This window comes from Rissa tridactyla, chromosome 3, assembly GCF_028500815.1.
Source record: "Rissa tridactyla isolate bRisTri1 chromosome 3, bRisTri1.patW.cur.20221130, whole genome shotgun sequence".
NCBI lineage: Eukaryota > Metazoa > Chordata > Aves > Charadriiformes > Laridae > Rissa > Rissa tridactyla.
Genome location: NC_071468.1, coordinates 81907593 through 81921647, shown reverse-complemented (window position 1 = coordinate 81921647; position 14055 = coordinate 81907593). Strand labels below are relative to the sequence as shown.

The 14055-nt window shown below is 43.9% G+C and overlaps 1 protein-coding gene across 3 annotated transcripts in view; it reads right to left on the bottom strand.

Moving 5' to 3' along the window:
* PNISR (PNN interacting serine and arginine rich protein) overlaps nucleotides 1-12467 on the bottom strand; it is a 28289-nt gene extending 15822 nt beyond the window's left edge. The window contains exons 1-2 of one of the 3 annotated variants that reach the window (XM_054194475.1): nucleotides 12299-12466; nucleotides 10041-10110 (exon numbers count right to left, since the gene is read on the bottom strand). The gene's annotated coding sequence lies outside the window, so the exon portion shown is untranslated. Of the gene's footprint in view, nucleotides 1-10040; nucleotides 10111-12298 lie in introns of all 3 variants that reach the window. The other 2 variants (XM_054194476.1, XM_054194474.1) reach the window with 2 other exon arrangements.
* Between the last annotated feature and the right edge of the window lie 1588 nt (nucleotides 12468-14055).

Here is a 14055-nt window from a genome sequence, read left to right as displayed (position 1 = left end):
GAAACTTACATAACTGCAGATATAGTTAAGCCTTGCAAAGCAAGCTGAAGCAATGCTGGCTTAATATTTTAAGCTGGAGGAAATGGTTCATCCTTTAGAGTAATGTCTGAAAATATTACTGTAAGATTTCAGAAGCCTAGTATGCTTTCTCTGTATTTTCGCAAAGAAATTAACTACCAAATGACGTTCAAGGAGAGATATGACAAGTTTGTAAGATAAGAACTCATCTGACAAAAAATGCAATTTAAAGTCAAAATATAAAAGACATTAGTTAAATTATATCTTTGCCTGTTTCTTAGGGAAAAGATGTGTATTTTTCTATACAAGTGTCATGCAAGGCTGTTAAGCAAGACAAAGGAAAGCCACCGAACGGTAAAACACATCATTAACAATTGCACTGGAGAACTGCACAAGTACAAGACAGTGTCCACATGCATTTTATGCATTGTACAGGCTCGTTATAATTACTAAGTAATAGATGCCTTCAAATCTGAGGAAAAAAAATAATATCACTGCATAACTGCACAGTTACCACATCATCCCTTAAAATCACAAGAAACATTTTTTGGTGTCATGCTGTACATCCTCACCGAGCAGGCAGTGGCGGCCCCTAGGACCTGATGGCACGGGAGCTCCACAACCTGCTTTAAGTGAAGCCCCAGGACCAGCTATGCAAGAATTCGATGAGGCACAGAGGTCTACCAGGTCAATATGCCTATAATGGCATATCAATTCCTTACAGTCATTTGTATACCTAACCTGCCTACACCTAACCTGCTACACATGGAGGACCAGAGAGCAGCCACCTACACCACTCTAAACAGCTTTTCTGAAGACAAAGCCTGGGCTTTGGGAACACTTCACTCCAGGAACCGCTCCCAACGCCAGTACGGAATACACTGCACTAAGCGCGACTCCCTCTGCCCTTCCCAGGCTGTTAGCAACTTCTCAAGAGGCTTTCCCTTCTCAATGAGTATCTCCTCACGCCATTGCATCACCCATGTAGGCTCTTTCAAACACTCCAAACTTAAAAAAAACAAGAGGGGAAAAAAAAAAAAAAACCAAAACCAAACACAAACAAGCATTCCCCGAGGTCACAGGAGCAGCACACAAGACCTAGATGACGCTCGCAGCGATAGAGAACAGATGAATACAGCCGTCCGCTTCAGAGGAAACTGGCTCAAGGCAGCCGGTGTCACTCGGGTGGCCAGCCAGGGACATCGCCCCAGCCGTGACTACTGAGTAGGACACATGAAGACCCACAGGCAGAGGCGGCTTTTGGCTGACCCAAGAAGAGCAATTAAGAGGGAATCCTGCTTGCAAAGGGATCCGGTGCTTAGTGCTTAACACATTCTTACAAATAACTGCGTGATTGCAAGGAAGAGAGCATCACACCACAAAAATGCACAACAACAACAACAAAAAAAGCTGTACATAACACTTTGGGGTGCTCGGTTAGGCAGAGATGAATGCAAGCTCATATTTTACATACTTTCGTCAAATTTTATTTTTAATTTGAAAAATTGTAGATCACCTTTGGTTTGAGACCACTTATGTTCCAGCCAGTGCAAAAAGTCCATGTGTATGGCTCAGAAAAATTCAGCTGAAAATGCATTTTTGGGGGCTTTAAACAAGACCACATCAACTTTGGGAATGGGGGGAAGTATTGGGCAAAACCTACTTTTCTATTTTCACACTCTTTTCTTGCCAAATTAAATATTTGATCTTTTTCCTTGTCCATGATGTCTTTATGATATTAAAAATTTTAGTAGGTGAAGACAATGGCCTTCTTTTGTGTTTTTTCTTTGTTTTGTTTTTTAAAAGATTTTGATCTGTACCTAGGAAGTCAACTTTCTTTCACCAGTTGAGTAAAAAAGTAGCTAATGTGCACTTAATCCAACATTTAAGCTGGTCCTGCCACTCCTAGCTCTCCAAGTACTCATATTTTGTACACAAAGTATGAAAAAGAAATTTCTCATACTATTTTCATCCTAAAGTAAGAAAAAAGTAACTAACTGTTTCTTCCTCCCCTCAATTCATCTCTCTGTCAAGAACCCAAATTCTTTCAATTGTCAAAATAAACTTGTTTACATCTTAAACCAAGGTTTTAACAATTGTGGTTCAAAGCACTGCACAGCCTCACCTTGATGCTCCCTTTGTTTCCAGCTGTTAAATCACGCTAGTGATAAAGACTTAGAAGATTAAATTGTTCCACCAATAACCTAAGAGGCAGGTTTGCATATAATTGAATGCTAAAAAAAATCCATTTTTCAACCAGTTAAAGAAACTGTCAACTTGTCTTATGGAAGTGTAGCAATATTAAGAGCACCTCTACAAATTCAACTGAATTGGAACCTCCTACACACAGTTTGTACTTGATTGGATCAGATGACAATTATTTTTTATTGGACTGGCTATACATCTGTCTTAAAATCTTAGACATTCAGGATTATTTTTTTTTTTTAACATGATCCAGCTAACACAATTACCTTGTAATAAACTTCTGTAGCTGTTAAAACACTTCTCAGTTACCTGTTTCTTATGGATTCTGCACTGAAAAGGATATTTAGTATTCTAGCCTTTTCTTTGTTCTTTCACTACAGGCAGACTGAAGCACTAGTTTGGAGCGTAAGAAGCTCAAAGGTAACCAACTCCTCCAAATCTCCTCTGTATAACCTGCCCCTGAGATAGCAACTACCTTACTATTTTAGGAGGTACTCAAAGAAATTAATTCAACTTTTTTTGTGGGAGAGAGATAAATTATTCTGCAGCTATATCAACCGGAATCTGAGCAAGTCACCAAGAGTCCCAGAAGACAGGCACTGACTTTAGGCACCAGCAGCAGCATTTGTTCCTCTCCTGGTTTCCCTCTCTGCAAGTTATCGTGCTCGAGCCCAAGTCTGTGCTGCTAAGGGAAGCGGTGCCGAAGGACTCCACCATCTTCCCATTACAGACCAGCACGGACCCAGGCCACCAAGGACTCCTCTGGGCTGCTCCCAACCACGTTTCAGGTGTCAGCACGGACCTGGGACCCAGCGAGCAGCTGGGACACGTCCATCCTGGTTTGGAAGGTCAGAGACTTTCATTCAGAGCCAGCTGGCTTTGGGGCCAGAGAAAAAAAAAACAGTTGGGTTTTAGTTGTTAGCATACATAGATGCTTCTCCACCACTCTGCAACATAATACCGCCCAGAGTCTTCAGCTTTCCCCAGACAGATTATTTCACCTTATTATCGCTATTTTGGGATGAGAAATCAGGTGGGGAAGTGCAAAGCAAGAGGTCAAGAGACGGGGCTGACTTCAATTTTGATGCACAACAGTATGACAAGACAGTAACAACTGCATAAAACCCTGAAGAACTTCAACATTTGGTTAATTCAATTTATGCCATCCAGAGCAGACGAATTTAAAAACCACTGCCATTTGAAACTGCTAATTTTAGTTTGTGAACTGTATTTGAAAGCTTTTAATTCTGTATTGCATTTGTGCTTCCACTGTTTTCCCAAAGAAATGTTGATTTTCAGAGGTTGGCAACTACAAAACATGCTGGCTTTCAAGTACAGATTTCTTACCAAATTCAGTATAAAAAAAAAAAAACTTTTTTACTAATCAGAAATATGTACTACAAAAATACTTAAGCAATTACATCACTTTCTTTATGCAACTATATATGCAAAAAGCCCTTTTTCAAGTAGCTTGTGAAAATTGGCCAAAACTATTTCTAATTTTCTATTTATTTCAACTCATCTCTGTTGTGCTATTTTTCGGACAGAAACAGGAATTGGATACGGAAGGAACAAAATTAGCATCTTAAAATGTTTATAAAACTAACCTTAAGATATACCGGCTAAAGGAAAAGACCACATGTATTCAAATTCTTTCAGTAGTGAAAAGTAAATGATGTATTTAAACATGCAGTATTCAGAGCCAGTGAACAGAAGAGGTTTGTTCTAAGGCCTCCACCTACATGGTGACCTGAACCAGCAGGACACCATCACTTCCAGAGAAACAAACTTCCCTGCTTTTTTTGCACCCCACTTGGTTTCCTACACTTTTTCCAAGTTTTCCCTAACTAGTATATGGTAAACATGAAAAAGGTACTTGAGGTAAAATTTTCTCATTCGCTACAGGGAGGCCACAGGCATTTAAAGGTGATTTATTGTCTTCACAAATTGTTTTGCTAAGCACCGCGGTGTTTAATGGTTTTACCTGCTTTTAAGTTTCAGAGGCAAATAAATTGGCTTTAGCTCTTCATTTTAAGTTATCATAGTCTAAAAGAATCATAGAATCATAGAATTTTTCAACAGAATCTCAATATTGTCCCATCGGATATCGCTGATATTTTCCTCTGCTAGTGATGCTATTTTAAAGATGTCAAAAATAAAAGCAGACCGAGACAAGTCTTAGGGTAATGAACAAACCCGATACGACAGTTACCAAACAACACTTTTGAACCTTAGCGCCATAAACTGGAAATGGCACAAACTACTTCTAGAAGAACTCACAAAACACAGCAAAGAAAACATAGCCTGTTCACAGTAATTTTAGATTTACTGCAGGCAATTCACTCCCAATACTGAGGGAGGGAAGAAAACCCAACAAACCCAAAACCAACAAACAATGCCTCTCCCCCACCAAATCAGTAACTTAAAGGCTTGAAACAGCTGAAGCCTCTTGTACTAATCTATGTGCCAAGAAGCAAACATTATTTTCCTGAGACACATGAAGTAGTAATAATGGAGAAAAGAGAATGAAGTCCACTCCCCACCTAATTAAAATCCGCATTGCCAAAACTGAGGACACTACCACACAAATTATAAACGAGTTTTAATTTCTTACCAAGTTCGCAAATCAGCATCACCTGAAAGAAAGAGGCTTCACCTAACACAACGGAGAGCTCTAAGCCCACCTCCCACTAGTGACACGAGGCCAAGTACGCAGCAGAGCACCCAAATTGCAGTGAAACAAGCGTTATTTTCCACTGAAAGGGACCAAAGATGAATACTGGCTAAAATCTACTAAATTTAAACATTAGCAAGACAGTTACTTACTAACAGAGGGGTACATCAACTGTGAAGTCATTAAGACGCTCTGGTCCCAATGTCACTACATGTAAAACAGGTTTTGAAAAGCAAACAAGTTCAAAGAATGGATCCATTTTACAGGTACCTACTCGTAAAGGAAAATGCATATAATACCCTCCTTTATGATGACAGGGGTTAAGGTTCTTTTACTTAGCTGCTCTACCCTTCAATTAAATCGGATATAGCCTTTCTGCTTTCTCTCTCTCTAGCAAACACAAATAAACAAAAGAACATTTATTGGTGCTTCAAGAGCCGTTCCCTGATGTCGGATCCCAGAACAGGAACCTGAATCTATTAAAAATCTGTTTACCAATGAAGAAACAGAAGCCAATTCAGGATTCTTTTTCTTTTATACAGAAACACAATCACATGGGAAAAACACTCTGTCAATTCACATTTACTTTCAGTTACGTGTACTTAACAGATTATGAAAAGTTAATGTGATAACTCAAAATTTTGCTAGAGTTTTTAAGAGCACACATGTTCTGGAATATATCCTGTTGTATGTTTAAAAAAAAAAAAAAAAAAGAGAGATTCCTATTCAAAAGCTGGACCTACTGGAACTTTATCCAAAGGCAGGATCTGCTGAACTTTTATTATTGCAAATTACCGGTACTAAAACGTGCCACCTTTGAGAGGACTGCTGCTGAAAGCTTTCCTGTTGGTGATAAAAGCTGACATAGTGGCATAGATAGGACTTACCTTGATCCCTAGCAAATAGCAACCTCTGAGGGCCAACAGCACCCAGGAAAATTGAAAGTCGCTGTCAAACTCTCTACTACACTTTAGTATTTTACCCAACAAAAAACTAGGTTAAGACAGATAAAAGATATTTTAAAAGGCACCTTTCCATTCCTCTCCTCGATTGTGATGTGCATCTCAGCTATAGATTACACCTCAGTGTTAACCTGCTCTTTTAAGAAAAAAGGCATCTCCTTCAACCTGCCTATCTGTCTGCAAAATAAGGTATTTTTCAATACAGTTGTATGATGTGTCCAGACACACCACACACACTGAAAAGCATACAATTAGAAGTTACTTACCAGTAACCAGAGTTTTGAGTGATAATTCATATGCTCACCTTTAACTCTGGGAGACTCCCCCAAAATACAGTTACCTTGAAGCAAATTACAGGCTTTTACACCAACAGAAATACCACCCTGTCAAGTAGAGCATGGTTTCTTGACAATTCCCAATGGCACAGTACTTGGTGAAGGCCTCCATAGTTAGTTGCCCACCGATATCAAAGATGGGCCCATTTTTTAGTTCAACAGACCTTGAGCTCTAACGAACTCACTCAGATTCCTTGAAAACTCTACCTCGGCAGTTTCACAGTGTAAGTTCATAAAATCTGTTACCCAGTTCAATGTACCCAGTTCAATGGTACAACGTACCCAGTTCAATGTACCCAGTTCAATGGTACAGTCCAGACAATGGAGAGGAGCAATCTTAGGAAGCGAGACTCAGTCCTGTGAATGTCAAAAGATAATGCCCACTTGTCATCCTGAAGATGCTATCTTCCTTACATGCTTTATAAGATTGGCCGCAGCAGAACTGAAAAATATCACGAAATTTTCACTGGGAAGATAAGGAAGACCTGTCCCTAAATAAAATTTAATAGAGCTAATGGATAATCTGAATTGGTCCAATTCTTGCAGATCGTCCAAGACAGTAAGACAGAGACTTACAAAGTTAGCCCAGTTCCAGAAAAGCGCCAGGAAGACAACCAACCATACCTAGTTGGCCAGATGAGTACATCTAGCAGACTCTTCCTTGCTCCTTCTAAGAACCTATCACCATTGTGACAACGTGCTTCTCCCCATTATGAACGTTACACAGCATCCAAACTACATAGAACATCTGTCCCAGTTTTAGCTAGGATAGAGTTAATTTTCTTTCTAGTAGCTGTTGCGTTTTGGATTTGGTACAAGATGAATAATGAGGAACGTTGATAACAATATATTGTTTTAGTTGTTGCTAGGTAATATTAAGTCAAAGACTTTTTCAGCTTCCCACAGAAGCTGAGAGGAAGCATACACAGGAGAAGCTGACCAGGGGGATATTCCATACCACAGACACGAGGCTCAGTATATAAATGGGGGTTGGCTGGGGGCAAGGATGCTCCATCACTGCTTGGGACGGGATAGGCAACGGATCATCGGAGGTGAGGGTTTTTTTCTTTCCCCTCCTTTCCTCCCTGTCCTACCTGGGGGAACAGGAGAGTGAGCGAGCGGCTGCGTGGTCCTAGTTGCTGGTTGGGGTTAAAACACAACATCACCTTACACATCAACAGCTTCTGCAGAAAAAGAGATCTGGAGATTCTGAATGGCTTGTCCCAGGAAATTCATGACAGTGAAATATCTCGGCAGTGCATAACAAGTATTCTTTGGAAGATGACATTAAATAAGATACTTGTTAGAAGCAAGATTACCTGAACTCTAATAAATCAGGACACAGCCTAGGACTCAGGCTGTCCCTAGAAGGAAAGGAGCAGGCACCTTCTGCTGTGTCATGAGCTGAAGAGATCAAGGTTAGGAACTCCTACATCAGACATCAACCAGCATTTGGCCAGATCTCCAAGAAACTATCTGCCAGACTGTTTTTTCAACGCTGTAGACAGGCAGACTACCAACAAATGATTCTGGAGCCTACAGAACCAGAGCCAATAATCAAGTGCTTTCTGATGCAGAAGAGAGGCTGTTGCATCACCTTTCTGTTAATGTTACTCATCATCCCTGAACGGCAGGTCCATATGTGACGTGAGATGGCCTGACAAGTTTTACTTGCAATCTGAGCTCTAATACGTAGCTGCAGAAGTTCTTCTGGTGACTAAAGATCTTGTCTTGCAGGCCTTCCAAACAGGTACTGCATTTTAGCAAGGAAGTATCCATCATCTAAATAAACAAAGAAGTTGAAACTGCAGGTTGCTGTGCATACTTTGAGAACCCCTACACAGCTAGTCTTTGGACCCCAGGGTTAAAGACAACACTCTTCTTGATATTCCATTCACCGGTCAGATATCTAGGTAAAAAAACCCAGATATTCCATTTCCTCGCAGCCAAAGTGCTATTGCGGCCATAACTATTTGACTATCTTTAGGTCTACAGAGTAGCTGAAGGGAAGGACCTCAAGAGGTAGGAGTACAACAAACTGCAATTACCAGTTTTGAAACAAATTAATATTAATAATCAGTGTAATTAGCTAGGTAATCTTTTGCATAAGCTCAAGACAACACAAACAGCAAAGATACATCAGTCTCTGTTTGATGCTCTTTGTGGAATTCCTGGACTGCAGAGAGTCATCTACATCACACCTTGAGAAGCATCTCAAAAGTACCACATACTCTGTGGGCAGAGCTTCTCTGTCCCACATAGGCTTTGGCTCTGGCGATGGACCTAAAGGTAAACGGAGAGGTCTCAGCAGCAGAGGTCCTTGAAATCAACAGCCTGATCTCTTCATCTTTCATGCGAGCGCCTTTTCCTAATGTAAGGTCTTTTCCTTTCATTCAAGGTAGTTGATATTGACTCTGTGAAGTTTCAGCACAGTGACTGAAGGCTTATGGTGAATTTCCATGATGAATTTTGTGGAACCGTTCAGTTGCAAATAGGATAAAGGAAAAACGGCCTCGCACACCTGGAGGAGCCCCACTACCAAGAAGGAAAATTTAATGCAGAAAGGGTACTACAAGAATCATCATCTGGTGATCTTAATGTGGGAGACCTAGGTAAGTCAGAACACCTCTGCAGCAGAAAATATCCGGGAGTATGGAAAAGCGCTGCACCCTATGCACCCATGAAGGAAGAACTCTGGGAGTTACTACAGAAGGGCTGCATGCACACATTCACTCAGAGTCAGAACAAATGCACACCATCGCTCAAGCAAAAACGCACCAGCTGCCATTTTATTTGGGAAAACAAATATTTACTACTATATTATACTCAGCTGCTGATTAGAAAATTAAACATTTATGGGATGAGTTAAGTTTTTCACCCATCCCACTTCTATTTGGCCAAAGACCTCTCTAGATCCCTTAGGGCATCACTCTAAGTTGTTGCAGGTATTTAATGCCCAGATACTGTACATCTTTTCTCTTCCCAAGAGCATTTTTTAACATCAAACCATTCTTTCTTACATTGAAGAACAGAGGCTTTCCAAATGCATGACCAAGATCCAAAATACAGAACCAGAAAAAGAACTGAAGAAAACAGCTTGTTCAGTATCTACAAAGTTTTCCAGAATCTGGTTCACACGTCAGCATGTCTGACTAATATTTACAGTGCTACCAAGATGAAGTAGGCTGAACAAAGGCCAAATTAAAAAAAAAAAAAAAAAGAAAAGTACTATGAAAACTTCTTCAGTGAGTCACTCAAGCAGTGTAGCTTCCAAGGTCTGTTATTTTAAACTTAAATCCACATATCCACTGAGCTGAAGCCAACCCTTTTAAAAGAACAAAAGGACCAGATATTGGCAACTCGGGTATCATTTAATATTTTTTTGTATTTTGAAGGCATAAGGACATAAAGCACAAAACCCACTGCTAAAACGTTCACTATCACAGAAACACCATAGTAACTTAGGTGGTCTGAGACAAAACTCTACTGGGTTTGGGGTGGGGGGAAAGAAGGTCTGATCTGATTTACTTTTTGCACGTATCATTCCACTAGAAGACCTGATGCTAGACTTTCAATTAGCAATGTAAGAGAGTCTTATTTTTTTTCCTGAAGTGCACTGTCCATCTGCAACTTCCTCCTTGATGAACGTGCTCTGTACAAAAAATGAATAGCACCAATAACTAAATAAATAAATAAACAACTATTCTCATGAGCAGATATTACACTCAATAACTACAGTAATCACTTAAGGAAGAGATATCAGCTAGTGATGAAAGCTAGGACGTCTAATAAAACCTACCCATAGTATTATTTGTTGCCAAAGGCAGACTTACGATCATCACATACCTCAGTCATGGGAAGAGGGGAGACTGGACGCTCCTGTCTCCGTAACACCTTTGCATAATCCTGCACCTGACTGAAAATCAAACATGGTTAAGACTCCTCTCTACCACTACAGGTTATATGGTGAGCTGTCCACTAAAAATTTGTGGAATTGTGCTAAATTTGTGGACTCCTAAGCCCTGTAATACCTCTGAGCGCATTCTTTCAGAGCAGGAGTTTGCATGTCACCTGTGACAGTGACAATCCAGGAATTCTCATAATGGCATAACAGCAGAGATGACACAAGGTTTGCTGCTGCCCCAGGCAAATTAAAAATCAGTAGCTTGTCTTCTGATTTGTCACTGAATTGGCAGTAATGCTAACGACTTGTCCCTGGACAAAGCCGAGGCTCCCAGTTCCTCCTGTGCTCTACGATCAGGAGCAGCCGCAGGATCAGTCACCTCCGCGAGAGGCACCACCTCTCAGCGTGGCCCGACTTTTGATTTCAAGAGGGGTTTCTTACTCCTACACACAATACAGCTATTCAGCTGGACTGGCCTGTTATTTGTAACCCTGTCATTGTAAAATGATGTTAGAATATTGTCTGCTGGTAGACGTACCTTATGCTTTGAAGACTACCTTTGAATTCCTCACCTCTAAAAGCTGGCTGACCCTTTGCCTTAAAATAAACCCTTTAGAGCATCCCTTGCTCTCTGTATCCCACACCTTTAGATACAAATTGTTTGTGTACAAACATTTACAGGTATGACTATAAGAGAAGAAATGAACAACCACTAAGGTAGATGAATACTCCCTACAGTAATTTGTTTCAGAAACTTGGTAAATTTCAGCTGGGATAGCACCTCATAGAATCATCCAATGGTTTGGGTTGGAAGGGACCTTCAAAGGCCTTCTAGTTCAACCTCCCTGACACGGGAGGGACATCTTGCACTTGATCAGGTGGATCAAAACCCCAACCAACCTGATCTTGAACACTTCCAACGATGGGGCATCCGCAACTTCCCTGGGCAACCTAGCCCAGCGTCTCACCGTCCTCACAGTAATTAATTTCTTTCTAGTATCTAATGTAATTCTGCCCTCTTTCAGTTTAAAACCATTGTGCCTTGTCCTATTACAGCAGGCCCTACTAAGGAGTTTGTGCCCATCTCTCCTGTAGGCCCCCTTTAGGTACTGGAAGGCCGCTATAACATCTCCCCGGAGCCTTCTCTTCTCCAGGCTGAACAACCCCAACTGTCTCAGCCTGTCCTCATAGCAGAGGTGCTCCAGCCCTCTGAGCATTTTTGTGGCCCCATCCTAAATTGTACAGGCTAGCATATCCCAAACAAGTTTAGTTCAACGCTGAATTGTGTGGGATTGTCTAAAAAGAGTACTGGGAATCTGGCTGGAGCAGTGCTTGGTACAAAAAGGTTTGCAACCCTGTGGTCTGTTTAAGGATCGATTTAGGAACCTCCCGCATTCGCCAAGCCGCTGAACCAGGCTGCGGTGCCTTACAAACGTTGCTGCGCGTGATGATATTGTTAATTTTAGTTCTCCGGAGCCCTCCAGTGGAACGAACTCGTGAGAATCGCCACAGAACTACACAAACATTCCACAGAGACGCTTCATCTCCCAGAGCCGGGCTGCTGACACCGCCGGCCGCCGAACCCTGGCCCACGTGTCGCTTTCCTAACTAGGTTATTACCGCCTAAATAAGTCGACGTCCTCCCCTGCCCATCCAGGGGGGTTCCTTCGCCACCTCCCGGGGCCGGCCTCTCCCGGCCCGCCCCCCCCGGGCGGGAGCCCACAGCACCCACGGCGGCTTCACCCCCGGCAGAGGCGGCGCCGCCGCCGCGCCCCCCGCGGGCATGCGCACTGCCGGCTAACGGGACCCTGTCCCCGATGGCCACCGGGGACCCCCCAGCGGGACCAAGAGGGGGAGGGGGGGGCGGCGGCGGCGCATGCGCGCTGGGCAGGACGGGGGGTCCCCAGGGGCTCCCCGCCGCCGGCCGTCCCTCATCCCCCCCGCCGCCGCCGCGCATGCGCAGCGGGCCGCCCGGCAGGCCGAGCAGCTCGCCTCTTCCCTGTTCCTCCGGGCCGGCCCGGCGCCGCCGCCGGCTCCTCACGCCCGGCTCGGAGCTGCCGCCACGGTGGACGGGCGGCCCCCAACGCCTCCTGGCCCGGCTCGGCTGGGGGAGGAGGAGGAGCGAAGGGGAAGATCGGGTCCGCTCGACCCCCGCCGGCCCCCGGGAGCGCTGGCGAGCGCAGCCTGCCCCGCTACTTACACGCTCCCCTGCCTCCCGCCGCCGGCACCGCCGCTGCTACCGCCCGGCGGCCGCGTTCTCCCTTCTTTCGCTCCTCGTCTTCACGAACAAGACAATATGGCGCCTACTGGCGCTCACCCGGAAGTAAAACGCGTCACGGTGGCGACCCTTGCCTGCAACACGCGAACGCCTCCCGCCGCCATCTTTGCTAAGGGCGGGCGGGCGGGGCCTCCCTTCCCCCCGGCCTCCGGCGGCGGGAAGCGGCCGGCGGCGGGCAACGCCCCCCCCCGCCGCCATCTTTACTGTGGGCAGCCACACACGTTCCTGTGGCTCGCCGCGCTCCATGGCAGCCGCGGCCGGGGACGGAGGGGTCTCCCTCGGCCAACATCGCCTTGTCCCCGCAGGACGCCCCAGGGGCCTCCCCTCGGCGCCGGCCTGCCTTAGTGTGAGGAGACCCGCGGGGAGCTCGGCAGCCCCGCGGCCTCCGCAAGTAACTGCTGGCCAGGGAGCGCAATCCATCGCAGGCTCCGCTGTGGAGCCTACGTGAAGAAGTATGTAAAGGTGCTTCATGAAGTGGATGTAACTCCGGGCAGTGGTGCCGCATGGGGATATATCAGTAACTTCCACGTCGTGTAGCTGCAGGGTGTCGGCCTTCTAAGTCAGTCGGGGCAGTCTTGTGCATCTCTGGAGGATTTGTGGAGCAGGGCAATTCTTGAAGTATTTTATTCAGAATCCCCAAATTAACCTTTAAGCTATGAGATTTACCTTGAAGTTATCGTTGTATATTTACGTGTGAAGATAAACCAAAATCATCCTTGGTAAATAGCTCTTCTTGTACGGATGCTGGGGTTGATTCTGTAGGCCAGGACTTGGTGGTTGCGTTGCTTTTTGCGGAACAGAGATTTTCATTAGCCAGCACATTACTTACCGCTGTGATCACTTCCTTTCACATCATCTGTTGTACATGCCTGAAACATCCATAATCTCTTTGATCGTTGGATAAAGTCACGTTAATACCCACATAGAGTAACAGAATAAACTAACTTCTGTAAATCTATGGAAAATTGAAAGCTTCAAGAAACTTGTGCTTTACTTCACATAATGACTTCATTGTAAGATTTGTTGGTGCCACTTATGCTACGTATTACTGTTAACTGAAGTGTTGTAGACTTTTGTGTCGCAATGGCTGGACCGAGAATGTTTCCCATGGATGGAAGTGTTTTGGAAGTTTTAAGTCTGTCCAGCGCCAACTGACGCGCAGCTGGAACCCTGGAATGGACCTTACGGATGCGCAAGCTTGAAGCTACTGCTGAAACTGGGGATGTGAAGGGGACCCAGTTTTGGTCCTGATCTTGTCACAGAAGGACAAAACTCTGTTCTTGTAAAGGGAACCAACTCTGTCTCTTACTCTACGACCTACGTCATGGATGGTAAGGCAGGGGGACACAAGTGGTGTAGCTTCAGTGTTCAAGGATATGGACTCATCTCTGGGGAGCTCTTCCAAGTGCAGTGAAGTTGTGACGCAAGACAAAAGGAAAAAATGTTCTCTCTTTAGTTGGGAAAAAAAAATGGAAGCTTTGCAAACTCAATTGTACAACATACAGCTTCTATGTAAACAATATAGTTTTCCAAATGGTTGGATGTTTTATTTATAAATTTGTCAAATAATATATACCATAGATGTAAAGGCAAAATGAACAGAAGATAAATGGCAGCTTTATTCTGAGAAACTTGTTAAAGCCCCTAGGATAGATTGGAAAACTGATCAGACTTCTGTT